Here is a 22,959-nt window from a genome sequence, read left to right as displayed (position 1 = left end):
TTTGTAATCAATTAGCCGAACTATGAACTCAAATTCCACCACACAGTGCCTCAAACAGTCCATTCCAATCTACCATGACAAGCTACGTGAACCGATTTACCACCACTGGTGAATGTTGAAGGCCAGTTCCTCGAGTGAGTAGGAAATAATGTATTGCTCAGGCACATTCTCAGACTTCTGCTTTTTATGATTCTCCATTTGGGAATGTCTGCTTCCTGGATGGTGGGTCTTTGAGATGTTAGAGACCAAATCCCCCACACTGAATGAGATGACTTCCAACTTCCTTAAATTGCCCAGAACAATAGTGCTTAAAATTAATATGCATTAGAAACACCTGGGGCTCCACCACCATAACCTCAGTTAGGTCTCAGGTAGGGCTCAGGTGATTCTGACACAGGTAGCCCACAGTCTGCACTTTTAAGGACACTACCTCTGGGATGCTCCAGTTCCTCTTTGGAGTGAGACTTTTATTTTTGGTGGTTGTGGGGATGACATACATGGTACAGTCCCCACTGTTCTATACATTTGGCTCAGACCTGAAAGGTGGCACCAGATGAAAGTTTGTCCTAATTTTTCTGCCACTGATTTACTCATTGACCTCCCCACTGCCAAAAAAGAAAAAAAAACAAAAAACCTCAATAATTCCCGACACGTAATAGGCTCTCAAAAACCTGTGGAATGGCTGACTGCAAGAATCCAGTTTTACTTTAGGAAAGTGGTCCAAGAGGCCTCCTGGGATATATCTGAGGGTCTTTGAGGTCTTTGATCTGTATCAAGTCTTTAAATAACTTTGTTGGAAAAAAAAATCTATGAAGATCCCAGGAGCCTACTCCAAAGTCAAATGTTGTCAGTCGGAATGTGCTTGGAGTGACTCGATCAGGGAGCTTTTCTGCTATGGAAAACTGGGAAGAGCTCAGCTGTCCACGGACTTGGGGGCTCAGCCACTGTCTGACAACTTCCTTTCTTGCACAAGCTGCCCACTATGCATAAAAGAAAAAAGCTGGCAGCAGATGTTTGCATGAGAGTTGTCCAGTCAAAAAACTGGCTCCAAGTCAAGTTAAAAATAGGACTTTATAAAAGAGATCACACTTGTTCAGTGACAGTCATTCACTGCTCTTTGCATCACCCAAGGTCAGTGTTGCCAGCTGCTTTTGATATAGGGAAAGAATTGGCTACTGTTTCCCATGATATCTTTTAAAATGTTAATGCCACATTCTCAGCAAGTTCTCATCCCACTGTACTGCACAGGACCTCAGCCTGACATAGGTCAGTCGGATTGGGACATAAACCATTCATTACCACTGGGTCCACCTTCTCCCTCAGGTACAAGTGCATTGTCCAGATTCAAGAGGAGTTTACTGCTACATAATGCCAGATTAAAATAAGCTTTCATTAGTTCAACACATGTTTATTGAGACCCGCACTTTGCCAGGCCTTAAGCAAGGCCCTGCAGAAACAGCAGTGAAACGGCCCAATGTGGCCTGGCCTCACGGAGTTTTTACTCAAGGGCTGGAGTTCTGACCTCTTCTGTGCCATAGAGCTCTTTTGAAGTTTGGTGAAACCCATGAGCACCTTCTCAGAATACAATTTTTAAATATATTAGGTTTATAAAGTAAACTAGTGATAATGAAATTGTTATTTATATAATGTAAACACTGTGGTATAACTATATGTGCTTCTTTACTAATGCACATTTTTATTTCTTGAGATGGAGTCTCATTTCATTGCCCAGTCTGGAGTGCAGTGTCACGATCTTGGCTCACTGCAACCTCTACCTCCTGGGTTCAAGCGATTTTTCTGCCTCAGACTCCCTAGTAGCTGGGATTACAAGCACTAATTTTTGTATTTTACTAGAGATGGAGTTTCACCATGTTGGCCAGGCTAGTCTTGAACTCCTGACCTGAAGCGATCCACCTGCCTCGGCCTCCCCAAGTGCTGGGATTACAGGTGTAAGTCACATGTGTGCAGCCTCTTAATGCACATTGAATGAATTTTTGCAGCATGTCTAGCAGGCACCGTAATTTAGAAATGATGAGCATAAATTATGTTTCAAGAAATCAGCAACATCTGTAATGTGATATGAAATATCTATGGTGTATTATTGACAAAGTCACAGCTAATACTAATGCTACTGTGTTTTGTTGCCTCTATTTATACTAGAAAGAAATAATAAATTTCAGTTTGAGGTTAGTGAAAAAAATGATGTAATCTTTTTCCCAATTACGTTTACAGCCCACCTTTGAATATCTATCTGTGGATCACTTGAGGATTTGCCAAGCCAGGTTAAATATTCTTAGCATTGGAATAGGTACTGAATTTGGTAATTCTACTACACTATCTCTATATCTACATCTTTATATAGAAATAAAATATGTGGCAGGTTTTGAGATAGAAAAGTACAGGTGCTATTGTAATCCCTACCTCAGGTATTGGTAAAGGAGGGCTGAGATATTTGGAAGAAGTAACAGGTAGGTTAGAACATAAAAAATAAGATCAAATGAAGGGAGACAGGTAAGAAGAGACAAGTAAGTACTCTTTCAGGAAAAAGAATCTGTATGTGCAAACTCCGTGAAACAAAATAGGGCAGGTATAGGAGGGATGAGAGAAGTTTTCAGGGCTGGACTGTGGAGTGGTGAGGTGGGCGTGGTTTGGAAGGGTTATGAGCTCAGACTTCAGTGGTAAAGACATCGAAACATGAAGGAAGTTAGTCCATGCTAAGGAGTTTGTCTTTATCCTAAGGCTAGTGATAAACCATTGTTGGTTTTCAGCAAGTGTGTGAATTGAGGAGATCACTTTGACTGCTGTGCAGAAAGCAGACTTGGGGGTAAAAGGATAGAGACAGAGAGGACAGTTAGAAGGCTCCGGGGCTACTGTGGCCACTGATTTAATGTAGGGAGTGAAGGAGGGCATGTGGGAGTGAGCTGGGATTCTGGTGCATGATGGTACCATTTACTGCAGAAACAGACGTGGGTGTGGGGTCAGGGAGAAATGCTAAATTTGGTTTTGGATATGGTGAAGTCCATGTGCCTGTGAGAAATTCTAGTGGCTATAACCAGTATTTAGTTGTACATCTGCATGGAATCTGATGCATAGAAATAAAAACTGGGCTGGAGATGTAAATTAGAACAGGCTTTTTTTGTGTGTGTGTTGGATACCAAACCAAAATTTCTAAAATTGGTGAAGAACTACATTGAATCATGTATTATTTTTTTTAAAATTACCACTTAATGCTATGTATCTGGCATAATATATAATTTGTCTGTATTTTTTTCAATCTTCAAACAATTATTTGACCCAGTTATGTTTGTACTAACTTTGTAGAAAAGAAAATCATTACTAAGAGAGGTGAAATAACTTGTAGCTCATGTAGTAGGAGACAGAAACAGGCTTTAAACCAGGTTGTCTGATGTAAAAGACCTGCTCCTTTAGCTGGGCGTGGTGGCACATGTCTGTTGTCCCAGCTACCAGGGAGGCTGAGCAGGGAGGACCACTTGAGATTGAGAAGGAGGAGGCTTCAGTGAGCCATGATAGTGTCACTGCACTCCAGCCCGGGCAACAGAGTGAGACCCTGTCTCAAACAAACAAACAACAACAACAAAACACACACAAAAAACTATGCTCCTAAATACTATGTTCTAGGGATTTCTTAACTAATTGTCTTCCTTGAGAAAAAAAAAATCGTAATACATTAGTTACAGAAAACAGAAATTTCACTTTTTATCTCTAAAAGGTCAATTAATTTCTACAGATTTTTCTTCATATTTTCTTTTGAGAGTACAAATTATATCTAATAAAATCTTTTTATCCCTTTCATTGCATTGCATAGTATGCACTGAGTACATATATATTAAATGAATGAAAATACAAGTTTCACCTGACTTAGATTCATTAAGGAAGAAGAATATGCATGAAAATTTTATGAATTATGTAAAATCATGTTAGTTGCAAGAGACATAAACCTATAAACCTGATTCAAACAAGTTTAAGAGGGAAAAATGGAACATTATTTCCTGAATAGTTGCGGTTCTCATCTTCAGAATGGCTGGATCCAGGTATTGTTCAAATACATCACTAGATTTTCTCGACATCTTTCTTTAGTTGTGTTGGGTTTATCAAAAGACTGCCCCCAGTTGCTCCAAGATGACATTCTCTTAGATTCATTTCCAGGAAAAAAGAGCTTCTTTATTCCAGTCATTTCTGTATGATTCTTTGAATTGCATCTCTCTGGTCTGCCTGGAATCACACACTCATTTGGAGCCAAAGTCTGGCCAACAGGAAAGGCTGTGATGTCTGGCTGGGTCTGAGTCACGGGTCCACCCTTCAAGTGAGAGGTTAGAAGTTTGCGGGTGAGGATGAGGGTCCTCCCAAAACCATATGAACTGAGAGGAGGAAAGGGGTGGATTCCCCTGCAGCCACCCCTCCCACCCCCATGGCCAAATCCAGCCTCTTCTAATGGTAAAGGGAGGAATATGTGCTGGGCAGGCAAAAACAACAGATGTCCATTACATTTGGCCTCAGCAAAATAAGATTCTGGTTTGTCACAAAGAATGCAGTTTTCATATAAATATCTTTGTGTCTGGAGATAAGAATATTTCCACAACAGTAAGTTCTATAGTTAACTATTCAATCACCAGGTGTTATTTTACAAGAGTTGCTTTGTGATTTTCACTGTAATTGAATAACCTACTCAAGACATCACATTTTAAGGGCATCTAACTTCACAAAAAGGGAAACAAAGGTTAGCAATGTCATCTGGCCTACTATGAGGAATTTCTAAAGCTATGTCCTCTGTGATTAAAAAAAAAATCATCTCTGACTCCAGTGTAACTTCTATGCAAAGAATAAGTGACTTATCTTAGAGCAGAGTAAGAAAACCATCCCTCATTATCTCAAATCTATTTGGTTCCTGAATTCGGAGAGTGAGTTATCACAGAGTGGGACACCTGTATTGGTTTTAGAATAATCATCCTCTATACTCTGATAGGAAAACTTTTACTTTTTTGGTGTATCCTCATAAACACCAATGACATACACAATTATGTAAATGTAACATTTAACAAAATAAGAACAAAATTCTATCTGTTGAAGATGAACTATAGCATTCTCAAGATGTCTGACAGAGTTAGTTTTGTCTATAAGTAAAGTGAAAGCAAAGAAAAAGAATAACTAGCTACCTAATGGTAACTGTTAGGAAAATAGGTTGTCATTGTTAGTGCTGTGAGTCTGTGGTGCCAATGTTAGGAGCCCCTGGGTGAAACATGTCTAGACATTTCTAAAGAATAACTGCATCTCATAACAAAGCAGATAAAAATTATATTGGGACTTTTAATTTTGCTTTTCTCCCTCTCCCCCTTTTGTTTTTGGCTTCTAGAGATTAGTTAAGGAAGGAACAATAGGAAATTGTCCCACAAAACGGATGAACAGGAATATTTCAAGATCAAGAGATGGCAAAGTAGGATGTAATTAACTCATTGAACACCTACTATGTGCATGGCATTTTGTAATGAAAACTTCTTATTTTGAAATAATTTTAGACTTATGAAAGAGTTGCAAAGATAATCTAGGGTCCCTGTATGTTCTTCATCCAGCTTCTCCTTCTGTTAACATTTTATGTAACTATGGAATATTTATTAAAATTAAGATACGGACCTTGGAACAATACTGCTAATGAAAATACAGGCTTTATTTGGATGGCATCGATTTTCACTGTTGTTTCTTTTATTCTAGTCCAGAGTCCAATAGAAGATCCATAATGCATTTAGTACAATTCTTTTGAATACATACATATATGTGCTTTAGGCTACATTGCCTTCACACAAATTAAACAGTTACTGAGAAGTAATTAAGATTCTCTCAGTGGCAGAATCTCTGATGTCAACTGCTGTAATTTTCTTATTTCTACATTTTACTTATGAATGCACAAGTTTAAAAATTATTTTGGGGATATTTTTGCCTAAATATATTTATTATTAAAGCACTTTACATTCATACATTAAAAAACGTCCCCTTTAAAGAGTGCAATGTAGCTAGCTTCAAAACCTATGTAGATCCAGTCAAGAAGTTCAATATAACACTATAAGCAAACTACATATATATATGTATGTGTATTTATATGTGTGTGTGTGTGTGTGTGTGTGTGTACATATATATACGGTTTTTTTTTTTTTCAAAACAGGAGTCTCACTGTGTCACTCAGGTTGGAGTGCAGTCGTGCAATTTTGGCTCACTGCAACCTCCATCTCTCAGGTTCAAGCAATCCTCCCACTTCAGTCTCAGTCTCCTGAGTAGCTGGGACCACAGGTGTACACCACCACGCCAGATGAATTTTTCACACTTTCAGTAGAGATAGAGTTTTACTGTGTTGCCGAGGCTGGTCTCAAACTCTTGAGCTCAGACAATCCACTTGTCTTGGCCTCCCAAAGTATTGAGATTACAGGTGTGAGCCACCATGCCTGGCTGAAACTACTAATATTTGATTAAATAAAAAAACAGACATTTATTTTCCAAGATTCTGAACAAATAAACAAGAAATGCTTAAGCAGATCTTGTGGTGATTTGTGGCCTTGCATCTATTATTCATTTTCAATTATCTCAATTTTCTTTTGAGGAATTAGCTCTTCCCCTTGCAAATATTCTTGGTGGAAGGACAATTCCTTGTATTGGCTTTACACTGCAGCAAGTGAGGAATCACATTCTCCTTCCCCCAACCTCAAGAGAGTCCAGGAATTAGGGGCAAGACCTAAGCTCGACCAGCAGCAAACCATTTCCCAGAACTTTGTGTCCTGAGCAGATACTCTGAGAATGAAAAGACCAGCCAGAATCAACAGCCAGCTCACTAGACCACTCCTACTATTACACTTCAGTTTCTACTGCCTAGTCCTCTCTTCCTGCCCATTTTTAAGCCCAGTTTTTTTCACGGCCCATACATTCTGTAAGTTATCAATTTCTTTTGAGTGAATTCCCTTTTACTTAAAGTAACAGAATTGGTTTCTGTTCCTTGCAACCATGTGCTCTAAGTGGATGGTGGGGGGAATAAAAAACACCAAAAGCCAAGGTATCCTCCCTAAGCATTCCCAATTCCTTATATGTTTAAAATCCTTTGAGAGGCTTCAAAACACTTTCTTATCCAATCTTTCTTTTTCTATTTAAAACTCTGAATATCAGCTTCTAGCTCCATGGGCCTGGAACCCAGAACTACCCATTTGGCCATATGCACTTAGTTTTTGCTGTCTGACTTTTCTCCTAGATAATACCCTTCATGCAGGTAGGGCCTCTGCCAGCAGCATCTGGCACTATGGTGGACACATACCAGGCACTCAAGAGATGAAAAGGAGAGAAACTCATGATTATGAAAAATATTTTTCCCTGTGTCTCAGTCTATTCCAGCTGCTATAACAAAATACTATAAACTGGGTGGCTTATAAAGAATAAACACTTATTTCTCACTGTTCTGGAGGCTGGGAAGTCCAAGATCAAGACCCCAGCAGATTTGGTGTCTGGTGAGGGTCCCCTACCTGGTTTACGGATCACTGTCTTTTCATTGTGCCCTCACATGGTAGAAGGGGCAAGGCATCTCTCCGTTGTCTCTTTCATAAGAGCACTAATCCCATTTCCGAGGGTTGTACTCTTATGACCTTATCACCTTCCAAAGGCCCCACCTCCTAATACTATCACTTGGGGGTTATGATTTTAACATATAAATTTTGGAGAAAAAAAATCATTCAGTCTGCAGTATCCAATAAATATACACCCTTCACCACCATTCAGCAGAAGTCACATTTTTGCCTTTGTGATAGTGATGTTAACTTCTAGGGAAGAGCCCACATTCACAAAAGCCAAAAGCAGATGCAACCTCACCAGGTATTGAAGAAAGTCCCTTTCAAGGTGTCCAAAACATTGTCAACACATTGTTGTCATGTAGATTGGAAAGGGGTCTACTTCATCAAATAGCCCCATCTTACTACTCGGCCTAGGATTCTTTCAAAAGAAACTGTTTCCATATGCTGCACTGAATCTTGGGATAGATCATTACAACCCTTAAAGGAGACACTATTTTTCTTTAGAGTTAAGATGTATTCAGAATCACAGGCTTAGAAGTAGGGGAAAAATTACAGCGGACCAAAGACATAACAACACTGTTTAGCAAATGAGGGTGATGTTTACAACAGGACCAAATGTGACAGCTTTCAAAGCATTATGTATATTTCTAGGCATATACATGTATAGCTCTGACAGCATGTCAGTTATAATTTTTGTAATAATGTGGATATAATTTATTAGAATTCAAATATAGAATAAACGAAGCACATGCTTCAGCCCAAAGTACTAATTTGTCTATTGCTGACAGTTTTGTATGTGTTTTAAACAGAAATAAAGACATTATAATTGAATAAATGTTTTCCTCTTGCTAACCATGCCCTCTCAGGGTTAACAGCAAGCAAATGGAACAGTGTGGAATCCTTGCAAAAGTAACCACAAATAAGACAACCATGAAGGAGAGGTGGGTTTCAGCTTTCCTGGTTGCCTGCCACAGAGGTTTGCTCATGTGTGATTGATTGCCCTGGTGAGTAATACCAGTTGGCAGACATTAGTAACACTTTGTCTTACTTTTGGTACAGTTGTTAGCTTTTCTATGTTTAGCATGTTTTCATATTTTAATAAGAATTCTGAAGCTGTGTGTGTATATATATATTCAGCATTAGCCTGAAACTTGACACTTTTGATTCTGGGGTAATTTATAGCTTCATCTGTATTTGACATAACTACAAGATGCTTTCAACATATGGAATTATGCTTGTAAAATTTAACCTTATTACATTCCTTTTTCAGCCCCTGTGCATTTTTTATACATACTTACTTTGCATTTTAAACATTTTGATTATATATTGTTACTGAGGCTGGCATGGTTTTGCAAGAGGCAAGGAAGATAGGGAGAAACCAGGAGATATGTGGAGTTTTTCTTTCTTTTTTTTTTTTTTTTTTTTTGTCACAATTGACCAGGAAGCTCTATTTCGTTTCTGAACTGAGATGGATGAGGTACCAGCCTGAAATCCTTTGTGATTTCTCCAACAACATGAGTACCAGGAATGTTTTTACCCCGGCACTAAAGTATCCGATGAGGTGTTGGAAACATGTGGGCCCTTCCAGTGTTTTTGTGGTGCACTTGCTCCCTTCTGGGAGTTGGAATACATCCACCAGCCTAACCATGTGAAAGGCATGAGACTCCGACAATGGTGTGATGGAAATTTAAATAGGCAAGGAGCTGCGCCAAGTTTGCAAGTATTGTTTTAGGCTGACTTTAGTTCAAGCCAATGAGTGGCTTGGCTTTCATACTTCAAGGCAGAAGCTGAAAATGGTTTAGGGCTGTCTTTAAAGTCCTAGGAGTTTCCAGATATTCAATAAGCATCCTGATCTTTATTAGAAGACAGTTCTAAGGACTGGCTTGACCTAGGAAATGGCAAAAATACCCCTCCCAAAGGAAAGACATCCTCCGGATGGTTTCAATTTATAATGACAAACTACAACCAAAATTGAGTGAATGATAACTCATTCTGTATTTACTTATTTCCATTTATTGAAACAGAAAAGTGCATTTTAAATGCTTGATTATATTCTTTCTATGGAGTTCAGTTAACATTGCCTTGGGCACATGAGTAGAGGAAACTTAGAGGTTTTTCTTAAACAAAAGAGAGGAGAGCTTGCTCCTGAAGCAGGTTTCCCAAGGTCACGGCCACTTCTAATTACAATTCTAATGAAACATAAGGAGATCTTCCCAGGAGATCATTACTTGGTAATTTTTCAACAATAGCTATACCATCTACTTCCCTATTTGGAAAATACAGAAAAATGGCCCATCAGCGTCTCTACCATAGATTTCATTTTCATACTCAGTATTTCTGAATCCCTGATTAGTTCTCTGACAAGCAGCACATTTATATACAGTATGAAATATGAGCGTTATCTGTGCCTTGGTCTTAAATAAAATTTGCATTATATAGTATTTATGTAGACCTTTCCTGCAACCTTTCAAGTACTCAAACAAATGATTCTCCATTAAAAGAGTTTATCTTGAAATATCTGTCTGAGCATTGTAAATAGCATGTTATGGATCATGCATTTATTTAGACAAGTGAAATACAACATCAAAAGCTATCACTGAAAAACTAGGCCAATATGGGCATTAAAAATATAGCACCATATATCTTGGGCAAGAAAGTTCTCTGGATCCCACGTGCAATGATTGGGGAATATTTAGACTCTCTAGCAAAGATTACATGTTTCTTGATTCATCTCACAGCACAAGTCTACTTCATTTGCAAAGTGATAACCTATTACCATAACTAAACCGCCTATTGCATGGAGGCTCAGAAATAAAATAAAAAGATTAGCCAGTTATCTTATTTACATATATTGAATTGCAGTAATACAGCCCGATCTCTGCCTCTCATTTGATTCTAATTAAAGCGTAGCAGAGAAACTGCAATCCACACAAGAGCTTATTTTAATAGTCAGAGCTGGCAAAGTCCCAATATCACAATGTAGCAATTAACAGCACGGCTGTATTTGCTATTCATGGTTTGATGTAAAAACTTGTTTATTAAGATGGGCTGGAGGCGCTGGTGTGCAATAGACCTGCATGTAATTAGATTCCAATTATTTGTCTGTTTCTGATATTGTAAACTGGCACTTAGCACATCAGTTAAATTGACACACGGCGCTGCATGGTTTACTCGGTAATTAAAACATGTTCTGTTAATTAGATGATGACCACTTTATTTCAGGGCTCTTGTGTTTGGGTTTTCTAGTGTGCTCTGTTTGTATCATGAGCCACCAGACGCTCCTCTAATGAGTCCTTGTTTTGTTTCAATTACCACCTGCTGTTCAAAAGCAAAGCTTGTTTTAACTAAACAAAATTAATGCTTGTCTCTTCCTTTGTAAGAACTTAAACGTTAGACAAATTAATACGCTTATTATCGAAGTGCTAAGCTCTGGTTTTAAAGACTGCTAAGGCAATTAGAAGAAAGTTATAAAATGTTGTACAGTGCAGCATAAATATTGTTTAGCATATTAAGAGGCATTACAAACAATGAAATATTTGCTGGAGTTGAAAGGGAGCATGGGGACTTAGCCTGCCCACCCCCAAATTAAATTAGCTCTTGCAACTTGCAAAGGGATCCAGAAACGAAAGATACAGGGGACTTTCTAGGAGGAGGGATTGGATGCAGTTGAACACAAAGGTGGGTGGTATGGCTATAAAAAAATCCATGAATGATACTGGACCTTCCTGAATGGTTTCAAAAACTATGTCTATGCTGCATGTTCCCTTACAAGATATATGTTGTTTCCATGCTAAAGACCAATGGCCACTGTTTCTTAAACTTTAACCACAAACACCAGCAGGGAAGCCACTTTGCATCTTGCAAGGTTTAGGGCCCATCCAATTAACTGGGATTTTTATTCCACAGCCATCTTCACATCAGTAATTCTCCCCTGGAACCATGAGAGCGCTGTCCATCTTTACATTTCTACGGCCCTCCCCATCCCAACACTTCTCATTGCACACCATGACATTGAGACCACCCCTCTTGTCCAGCATTGAGAATTGTGATCATGCAATTGTAGGGAGCAAAGGATGACTACTTATTTCCCAGAATATCTTCCTCACCACATTTGGAGAAGTCATTAGTGAGGCAAATAAGGTGACATCAGGCAAGTAAGCCACTGGAATGTGTAACTAGCTCCTCTAAATAGAGTCAGGAATTTTAGAATAGCACAAAAAACTCCCAGTTCACTTCCTTTCATGGGCGCCAAATCAGCCAAGTTCACTACTGAGGAGTTGTTCTATACAAGAGAGCCCTATGTAAGATAACTTCAGGGTTATTCAGTGGTACTCTTTTGTAAATTTCAATTCAGAATTATTCAGGGTTCATTTCAATGCATATTAAAATCGACATCTGGCATCTTTAGGAAAATGCATTAATAAATCTGGAGTGGTATATACACAATACATAGTTTCTTAGAAAAGTATTCCAATCCCAAGGTAAATCATGTTCTCCTGTGTACTGGCTTTATTCTTACAGGTGTTCTTCAAGAATCTGAAATATCATTCACTCTAGAAATTCAATACCAGTTATGTCACAACATGGAATGCAAATCTGAGTTTGTGGATATCAGCCCCCAAGATCATGGCCCTATCAATGCAGGTGATACACCTATTTAGAAAAATGAAATGCCACACTTCCTCCTGGAACTTCAATTGAAAACAAAATTTACAGTAGCTGATTTCTATACCTTAGGGGTACACTTCCAAAGCAATGGGCGGCAAGCAAGCTACAGACTTCTATTGATATTAATGGCAGTCATGGAGCTAAATCACTGAGCACCGCTTGGCAAACTTATTCCTTAATGCCGCAGTTGCCTTAAATTAATATTTTACAAAGACCCAAAGTAATTAGACTGTGTCTTACTAAATGCCCCATTTACTCATTAGATATTTCAAAATGCATCTTTTGCTGCGGGCCCACTGGGGCACATTAACTACTCTAAAATATATAAATGACTTCAGTGGGACCTTTTTAAAATGCTGGTGCAAGGGAAGGCCACAGGCTCCTCACTGGTGACCAATTAACATTGGCCCATTAAGGTACACACTGTTAGGACTCAAGGGACATGACTTGATTATGGCTATCCAGATCCAGGAAGCAATGAGTTATTTTTTCAACCACATCTCATGTATACATTTTAAATGGAAACCTTAATTTCTATCCTGTGGCAGATATTTGCTGTTTTTGGCCTCTCAGGGTCTATTATTCTTTGTCTGATTTCCTATTTGGGTTGTTCTTCTTGCCCATTTACTCTGGAGGAAGTTGACTCCTCTCCCAGCTCGGGAGTGAGAAGGCCAAGCTGAGCCCACACTTCTTGGCTACAGTGATTGGTTCAAAGATGGGCATCTTAACCATTAGATGGCCCAATTCCTAATGCCAAGAATATTTAGTCGCTAGTTGAAGGAAGAGATGTTTTCTTTTCTGCTGAATGGGTGACAAGGGAAAAAGCTCAAGGGGTTGCTGGCAGACATTTCTGACTCCATCTTTTTTTTTTTCTTTGAGATGGAGTCTCACTCTGTCACCCAGGCTGGAGTGCAATGGCATGATCTCTGCTCACTGCACCCTATGCCTCCCAGGTTCAAGTGATTCTCCTGCGTCAGCCTCCTGGGTAGCGGGGATTACAGGCACTCACCACCACGCCTGGCTAATTTTTGTATTTTTAGTAGAGACGAAGTTTTGCAATGTTGGCCAGGCATTGAACTCCTGACCTCAAGTGATCCACCCACCTTGGCTTCCCAGAGTGCTGGGATTACAGACGTGAGCCACTCTGCCCAGCCCTGACTTCATCTTTTAAGCAAAGAACTAACCTAAAGGAAGCAGAGAAACTTAGTCAAATCATCTGTGACCTGTATCAAGCCACACTTGAAGTCAGTGCTACCTCAGGATTTATGCAAACCACTCTTTCCTTCACTTACCTTCACCACCTTTTTTTCCCCCTCCCACCTAAGTCAGGATTTTTTCACTTGCAAGTAGAAAAATCTTAAGTGATACAACCCTACTTTTATATCACATAGTCATGTTATTTTACCCATTTGGATCCTGAAGCTCAATAGAAGAATCCCTAAAGGTGGATTTTTTCATTTAGAGGTCCAGGATTAACCAAGCCCTGAAATCGCAAACAACATTTGCGTTGTATGGAGTCAAATGTTCCCCATCTCAAGAAAGTTTCATAACCCTTCTAACTGGTATCAGGAGTTCTGGAAGATCAGCAGAGAGGGGCCACTAAAAGAAGAGTTTTTGTATGAGATCACTTGCCTAATAAGTGTTGATTTTAGGGTCCTTGCTTAAGTTCAAATATTCAAGAGAACACAGAGGGATTCTCTAAAGAAAACTGTAGACCAATTTCATATGTTTGGCTTCTATAATCTTTAAATTGGAATTGGTTGTCTTGGGAGATAAAGAAGGTAAATTGGGGCTGTATAGGAAAGAACTAAGTGGTGTTTTTTTTTTTTTTTTTTTTTTTAAAGCCTGAATATTTGTTTTAGAGTTTGCTGCTTCTATGTGTGTATATTACATGACAGGTAAATTTTACCAACACAAGGCTACACCAAAGGATCTGCAGAAAGAAACAGGAATTTATGGCCCATGTTGTACCTGAAGGAATGTATAGTCTCAACTTTAAATTCATTTAGAAAAGGGGCTTGGCCCAACGTTCTGTATGGAGAGAATAAAACCGAAACAAGACCCCAAACTTGTCATGCAATAGACATGGAGGCCAAATCTATTACATCATCTTCCCATCTTCTTTCAGATGTCCATCAACATCTGTTTCATTTGGTCTAGGTGAAAATAAGTCCCTGCTATTAAATGATCTTATTACAAGAAAAAGCAAAGCAGAGGAAAACTACTTATTCACTTATAGTTTGAATTCTGCATTATTTATTCTGTAATCAAAAGCATGGGTTCTGAAGCCAAATTTTGAATTGAAATTCTGGCTTTACTACTTTCTAGGCACGTGACCTTGGGTACGTGAATGTACATTTCTGTAACTTAGTTTATCATCAAAAAGTAATAAGCTGAATTGTATGAAATGGCTTGACACTGATCCAGATGGAGAAAAAGAGCAATGTTTTATGGTTTGAACTGATATGTATATGTATTTGATTCCTACGGCTGCTGTTACAAAGTGGCTTAAATTAGCAATTTATTCTCTCACAGTTCTGGAGACTAGAAGTCCAAGAATTAAGATGTCTGCAAGGGCAGTGGTTGGTCCCCAACCATTTTGGCACCAGGAAGGGTTTCATGGGAGACAATTTTTCCACAGACTCGGCCAGTGTGGGGAGTGTTTTCAGAATGAAACTGTTCCACCTCATGTCATCAGGCATTGGATTATCATAAGGAGTGGGCAACCTAGATCCTTCCTATGCGCAGTTCACAATAGGGTTCACAGTCCTATGAGAATTTAATGCAGATGCTGATCTGATGGGAGGCGGAGCTCAGGCGGTAATATTCACTCACCTGCAGCTCACCTCCTCCTGGTCATGTGGCTGGGTTTCTGACAGGCTGTGGACTGGCACCAGCCTGTGGCCCTGGGGCTGGGGACCTCTGTGCAAGGCCACGATCCCTCTAAAGGCTCCAGGGAAGAACACTTCCTTGCCTCCTCCTAGGTACTGGTGGTTGCCAGCAATCCTTGGTGTTTCTTGGTTTGTAGCTGCATCACTCTAATCTCTGCTTCCATCTTTAATATAGTGTGCCTCTGTGTGTGTCCATGTGCCTATCTCTCTCCTTATAAGGACATGAGTCATTGGATTTAGGGCCCACCTTAATCCATATGACTTCATCTTAACCTGATTAGATTTGCAATGACCCTAATACCAAATAAGGTCAGATTATCAGGGTTAGCACAGGTGTGTATCTTTTTGGTATTTTACTTTTATGGAAGCCTCTTAATTCACCTAGAATACTCTTATCCTTTTCCTCACCCTCATATTTGTTCTAATCTCAGGTAAAGCTACTTATTCTACTAGTTGTATTTATAAAATATGTTCTCCATATCACTATAGTGAAATCCCCAGTTTTTAGTCTATTTGTGTATCTCTACCACTATCCCAGAAGTTCTCAAAACATGTGCTTAAGAATAGCAACCCTAGAAAGTGTCTCTTAAAAGGTTAATGAAGAAAATTGTGAAATATGTCTATTATATATTCCCTTGTAGGAATTTTGTATACATATATTAAAGATTCTAGAAAGTGCTCCAAAAAAGAAACCTATCTAACTTGATCTAACCTAATACTCACCTAATATTTTGTAATTTTATCCCGAGTGTTTATTTTGTATTTATACTGGCTGAGGTTTGTTGAGCTTCTTGGATGTATGGGTCAGTTTTTTTTTTTCTTTTTTACTATATTTGGAAACAAATTCAAGATCATTTCTTCAAATGTTTTTCTGCCCCATTCTCTATTTTCCTTATAGGACTTGATTGTAAAATTAGGCCTTTTTGGATTACCTCACAGTTCACTGATGCTCTCTGTATGTATTTAAGTTTTTCAAACTCTTCTTCTCCTGGGTTTGTTTGAATACCTTTCATTGAACTGCCCATATTAATCCTTTATTCTTTGGTGTCCAATCTACAACCAAGCCTCTCTTGTCAATTAAAGAAAAACAACAGATATTGTATATTTTGGTGCTATAATTTCCAATTGGTTATTTGGAGAGTATTCATATATTACCTGAAATACCCCCATTATATCTACTTTTTCATATAAAACATTAAATGTATTTATAATACTTACTTAAAGCTTTTGCTAAGTTCAATAATTGGATCATGTATGGTCTGTTTTTATTGGCTATGTTTTCTATTGATTATGTATCACATTTTCTTGCTTCTCATATCTCGTAATTTCTTATTTCCTACTTGACTACATAAAATGTAAAGAGTCTGAAAGATGAAAGATGCTGAGAACAAAAGTGTAGCTTTTCTTTGTTCCTCCTTGTGGAGAATGAGAATAGAATGGTCCATCCCTCTAACCAAGTGTGGGGCTTCAAGACATCCTCTTGTAGAGACAGTGGGTATCTGCAGGAAGGAAGACTGAAATTCTGCTCCCTAGCTGGGCACTTGCTTATGATACCCTTGCAGATCAGTCTTTGTGCCCTTTCAAACATGAGAGAAAGAATTGGGAAGATACATCTAGGTGAAGAGAGGGCAACCGTGAACCAGCCTATATTACATTACTCATTGCAACAAGGACATGTCATTTTTGTGTGGATCAAGTGGACCAGGCTTGTAGTGTATCGACAGCTGTCCACTGTGAAGGGCTGCCTGTCAAGAGGCTTGGGTTGGAAACTGGGAATGGACTCTGGAGGGAGATTGAGGTATCAGAGAAGCTTAAGTCACATTGGAAAATTGTGAGTGAAGACGAAGCTGGCAGGGCTTTCTGGAGAACTCAGACATGAGCCTCATTGTATCATTAAGGGATAGGAAAGGAGACATTTGAAAGTAATGGTTGTGCCACTTCAGGACAGTACAACCTCATCGGGGTTTGGAATGCTTAATACTTTAGTTAAAATGAAGTTTATTCTCTTGTGATGAGCTATAGTAAGCCAGGGCTTGGGTATGTCTTACCTTCTACTTCCTTCTATCCGGGCACAGTGCCTAACACATAAGCTAGTTGTGTTTAATAAGTATATTTGTAATAAGTGAAAAAATGAATTAGCATGTCTCCATTTCATCCTATACCTCCACTTCACTTTTTCTTTTTTTTTTTACCCCTAGCACTCTCAAATATGACACATTGTATATTCATTCACTTATACATTTGGTTACTTCTTATCTTTCCCATAGACGGTAAGCATTATAAAAGGTGGGTGGGGGGTACATTTTTTGTTTGTTTGTTTACTGTGTGTCTCAGGGCTTAGTGCAGTGACTAGTACCCAGAACATGCGCAGTTTTTGCAGGAATAATTTTGCTGTATGCTACATACACAACATAGAAAATTAAAAGGGGGAGCAGCTAAAAAGACAGAGTCATGGCAAACATGTGATGTGCATTTTATTAGCACAGATAAAATTAATGCAAAGGAGAACTTTTGTGGTAAACTAATTTTTGAAAACAAATTGTGAAGCTACTGAACAAGACCTTTCTTCAAAAGAAATTCCCATAAGTTTTAAGATATATCTCTAAACCAGTACCTTTGCTCAAATCTTTTAATAATTGTAACATTTTAATAATACATTCTATGCTAAGTATAAGGAAGAAACAATTCCTGATTGAAAGGATTACAATCTAAGGAGTTAGCTGAACACCAAATATTTAAAAAAATAGTTGAAAAGACATTTGAGTACAGGCTACAATGAGGCTTCATATAGTAATTACTGGGTCTGCTGAAACAGATATAGTGACTATTAGCTTTGGAGAGATGGATTTCTTTTTTGTTATTTTTTTTTTAAAGAAAAGGTTTAATATGCAAAGAAACATTATATTGAAACTAGAGAATTGTTTAATCTAATAATATGGTTGTGATATATATTTGCTCAGAATATTTCTTGACTTACAGTCCTTCTTCCATCTTATTCCTATGGACACTGAGACACAAGCCATGTAAGGAATAGTGTCTTCTGTATCTCATGCCTGTCAGACTGATCTGGCTTTAGAGTGTTTGTAAACAGGGCTGTGGCTGGCCCCTATCAGGGTCACTGTCAGTTGCAACATGGACAATGAAGACTATCCGTGAATGTCTGTCTGATGGAGAGAAAATACTAATAATAAAAAATGACCCTGAGCTTTATGTAGGAAGTATTTCTACAGTCATGCAAGCAACAGGCAGTGTGACAGTTGGGAATCCAGCTCTGCTTCGCTTTGTCATTGTCTAATTAAGCTGCAGCCAACCTGAACATATCAACCCTCAACCCTGCTAGACAAAAAGCAGGATCAGGCAGGAGCACGAGTCACAACACTGTATTTCTTTTAGTCAAGGATAGTGGATAGTGGAAGAAACTTCTTTGAGATTTTGCTTGATATTCCTTGGATGCTTAATGATAAACCTGAAGGTAATGCTGGGACTTGAGGAACACCTATTTTAATAACCATGCTTCCTAAAAACATGCCCTGTGACGTCAACAAAGTGTTGTTTCACCACGCAGGAAATTAACCAGAAAAAGAATCTGCAAGTGGCAATTTCTACAGCAATAGATTTTGATGAATATTATTTTCCAAAATGTTCTGCTGATGCTTGACATCGTAATGAATCATGCCAGATTACATCAATCATGTTGTGTCGCTTAAAAAAAAACAACCCCCAAACCACAATTTGGCTATTAAAGATGGAGTTGTAATGGGCCATAGTTAGGAGGTATCTATTTTTAAAAAGAAAAAAAAAATACTGCAAATACTTAATACTGTGTGCCCAATTGCCAAATTAAGAAAGGCTTTTAAACTTTCTCTAAAAGGCAGGTATTAGGGAACAGTTTCATATTTAATTTCTTTTAATATGTGATACATTTTTTTCACCTACAAATATTTTAAACCACATATATGACAAATTTACAAACTCTAATTGATTGGAGCCTTTTTGAAAACATGATTCAATTCTTTCTAACTTGAACACAGTTCTTAGTTTATCAACCAGATGGGGCAATTACAAACATTCCCATGTAGAAACTAGGTTGTATTAAAGAGTAGTCTGTTAAAGTAAGACATAAATTAAAAAATGGGAATGCAAAATTATCCTGAAGGTTATGATACCACTCATAATGTTTCTAAGGAAGACCTGTTACTTTCACCCACTTAAGTAAATTTCTATAAGATGTCAATGCTCTCAGATACAAGGGGCATTTCCTTCTGTCTTTTCTTCCATTGATATTTATCACTCTTTTCTTGTCCCTAGTAGAAACAGAATAGCATCTACCACATTATACATTTTTTGAGATATAAAAATTTGCTGCTGGCTGGGCATGGTAGCTCACGCCTATAATCCCAACACTTTGGGAGGCTGAGGTGGGTAGATCACCTGAGGTCAGAAGTTTGAGACCAGCCTGGCCAACACAGTGAAACCCAGTCTCTACTAAAAATACAAAAATTAGCCAGATGTGGTGGTATAAACCTGTAGTCCCAGTTACTTGGGAGGCTGAGGCAGGAGAATTGCTTAAACCTGGGAGGCAGAGGTTGCAGTGAGCCAAGTTAGCACCACTGCACTCCAGTCTGGGAGACAGAGTGAGACTCTGTCTCAAAAACAAAAAAACAAAACAAAAACAAAATTGCTTCTTTGTTTTTGCTTCTCTAAAACAGTTTGAGAATAACTAAAACAGTTATTCTCAAACTGTTTTAACCCAAGAACTCTCTCTTCAATTGCAATTTTAATACATAAAACAGATCAAAACTACTCAGTTCCTTGTTGGAGGGAATATGTTATTGACCCAGTTTGGTCTACAAAGATTACCTAAAGTGTAGTATGACACATATTGCTTTATCTGCCTTTGTATATTCAGATTCAATTCCTAATATTAGTAATTTTTGTTACTCTTTTCTGTTCCCCTCCCATGTTTTAATACGTGGAGCCTCAACCTGAAAGTCTTTCCAGAAATTATGCTGAAATTCTGCTGCAAGAAAATGAATGCTACAGATGAACAATCTGATTAAGTTTACCATGACTGGTCAACTTTTTATATTGCAAAAATATTTCTTAATACCGTCAGGGACATGAATATTTCCATTGGTATTTTCCGGTTTCCAAATTGGTGGTTAGATGAGAACTTTTGGAAATTTATTCCAAATTATTTTTCTATGTTTTTAAAACTCTAAACTGACACATCGAATTCTTGGATTTTATACACAGTGCAATCATCCTAATATATGCAGGAAGGAGAACAGGAAAAAAGGAAAGTGATCAATGTGTGTTAATTTGACACATAAGGAAGTTTGCACACATGAAGAGTGAGAACTCTAGAGTAGTGGGGTTGGATATGAAATTTGTAGTCAGTTAGTCTGGAGTTCAAATCCTTACACTGATTACTAGTTGTAGAAATTTTACAATTATCTTTCCCAAAGTCTCAGTTTTTTATGTGTAAAATGGAAAGAGTAGTAGTACCTGACAGCCAGATTTATTGTGAAGAAAAAATGACATAGTACACATAAGATATTCATTCATTCATTCATTCATTCATTCATTTTTTTATTTATTTAGAGACAGAGTCTCTCTCTGCTACCCAGGATGGAGTGCAGTGGTGCAATCTTGGCTCACTGCAACCTCTGTCTCCCAGGTTCCAGCAATTCTCCTGCCTCAGCCTCCTGAGTAACTGGGATTACAGGCACCTGCCACCATGCCTGGCTAATTTTTGTATTTTTAGTAGAGATGCGGTTTCACCATGTTGGCCTGGCTGATCTCAAACTCATGACTTCAGGTGATCTGCCAGTCTCAATCTCCAAAGTCTTGGGATTACAGGTGTGAGCCACCTTGCCTGGCCACATAAGACATTTAACACAGAGGCCTCACTTTCAGCAAATCCTCACATGCCAACTATATTGTATACCCTATTTGGGAAAAGAATGGTTCATTGTAGTTTTTGCATGTCACTTTAGATTTTTCATGATTCAGAAATATAACGAAGTATTTTTTTCTAACCTTTCTTAAGATGAAAAAAATTAATCTTAATCACAGACTTTACTAAGAGGATCAAAAGGTACTCTACAAGTAAGTATTAATATTCTCATTCACGACTTGTAAAAATACAGACAGTCGTTTGACTGCAAGTCATGGTTAAGAAAATACCTGATTCTTTATACTTCTCTTTTGAACCACTAGAAAATATTTACTCTATAAAAGAGCTCTCCCTTGTTATTGGATCTCTTGCAGCTTTGACCTTTGGGCATTGGCTGGTACATTTTTGGATCTTCTTCAAATGACTGGGATAAATTCTGGCTTGAAATTGAAAGAGAGACCAGAAATCCTTCATGGTGAATTGTGGCTTGGGTCCCTTTTAAAACTTCTCAAAGAACATCACAAACAATCTACCACCCTCTCTCAATTGCTGGCTTCATGAAAATTGGTGGTGTTTTGAGTGGATAGAGGCTCATGATTTACAAAGAGCCGTTTCCACTTCCTAAGTTTTGCAACATGTGAGAGCAAGTCACAAGGGAAGGAAGGAGAACGTGAACTGCTTTGATGACTGTTGGCCATTGCCAAGGAAACTGCTCCCTTGGTAACCGTGGTCAGTACATCTGTCTAGTTGCATTTCTAAGGCTTGCATAGTTACTACCATGGAAAATGTATTTTAAAACAAACACATAGGAAAAAACAATTAAAACACAAATAAAAAATAATGGAGTTGATAAAAAAATTCTTTGCTTTTATGGCAAAGTTGTTATGATGGGTTACGATATTCAGCAGAACATGGTTAGGGGTGTTACCTCATAAATGGAAACCAAAATGTCCCCAGTTTAAGCCAGCCCATAAAATAAAACAAATCTAAATCATTGGGTTTATTAATCACAAGACACATGAATTTTAAGACACCACAAAAGTATTTGTGAGGAGCTTATTTCAAACATTGAGCACTCCCAAGTAAATTAAGCTAAAGTTTGCATCACTTTATCTTAAAGAGAGATGTGGGCAGGAGTAAAGGAGATCAAGGTGAAGTCCAGTTTTGAGAAAGGATAGAATGTTTAAGATCTAGCAGAAGCTGAGAAAAGCCAGCTCTGAAATAAAAATCTAAGATGGTAGGCAAACATGACTCTATTTATGAATGTTTGATTTAATCACAGTTCTTCTGGAATGCAGTAATGCATTACCTGAGGAATGCCTGTGTTGAACTGCCACTGTCTTTGAGTGGCTAGATGAAGTTAAAATTTGAACTTACAGAGTTTGAGTAAAAATAGAAACGTAAGATTTTAATATATATTGCCTACATGAATTTCATGGGAAGTTTGTTGTTTCCACAAAAATAATTTGTGAGTTACAATTAAGATGGTGAATAAAACATTGTTGAAATCACAATTCAAAAAGTTTATACTAAGAAGGCAGGAGTGTCCTTTACAAGTAAACATCTATATTAATATAAAAGGCTAAATAAATAAAGACATGTAATGGTAGTTATCTTTTATATTCTGAAAATACCAGACCAAATAGGGAACTGAGATAAGCTGTTGAGTCATATATTCAGATACATCTTAAACCATAGATTGTATTTAACAAATTCTTGATGTATTTTTTTTTTCAAAGCATCTTAACATTGCTGCTGGCCAGGCAGTGATTGTGACAGTTATCACCTGTGCTTGCTCAGGAAAACTCACTGCAGCAGTGAGTGTCAGCAGTTTGGAAGAAGGTCTTGGAGATAATAACGAAGCATTCTTTTAAGGATGCTACCATTCACAATAGAGCAGAACATAAGACTATATTGAAAAACACAAATATCAACAACTGTG

This window comes from Sapajus apella, unplaced genomic scaffold (assembly GCF_009761245.1).
Source record: "Sapajus apella isolate SASKATOON/1434 unplaced genomic scaffold, GSC_monkey_1.0 scaffold23, whole genome shotgun sequence".
In the NCBI taxonomy this organism is placed as follows: Eukaryota; Metazoa; Chordata; class Mammalia; order Primates; family Cebidae; genus Sapajus; species Sapajus apella.
This window is presented reverse-complemented; position numbering follows the sequence as displayed.